The sequence below is a fragment of the Austrofundulus limnaeus genome, unplaced genomic scaffold (assembly GCF_001266775.1).
Source record: "Austrofundulus limnaeus strain Quisiro unplaced genomic scaffold, Austrofundulus_limnaeus-1.0 Scaffold3181, whole genome shotgun sequence".
Taxonomy (NCBI): domain Eukaryota; kingdom Metazoa; phylum Chordata; class Actinopteri; order Cyprinodontiformes; family Rivulidae; genus Austrofundulus; species Austrofundulus limnaeus.
Genome location: NW_013955583.1, coordinates 1 through 295, shown reverse-complemented (window position 1 = coordinate 295; position 295 = coordinate 1).

Sequence of the window (295 nt, the reverse complement as noted above, 5' to 3'; positions counted from 1 at the left end):
ATTTAAGACCATTAGGAACGACGTTTAAGACCATTAGGAACGAAGTTTAAGACCATTAGGAACAATATTTAAGACCATTAGGAACGACGTTTAAGACCATTAGGAACGAAGTTTAAGACCATTAGGAACAATATTTAAGACCATTAGGAACGACGTTTAAGACCATTAGGAACGAAGTTTAAGACCATTAGGAACAATATTTAAGACCATTAGGAACGACATTTAAGACCATTAGGAACGACATTTAAGACCATTAGGAACGACATTTAAGACCATTAGGAACGACATTTAAGAC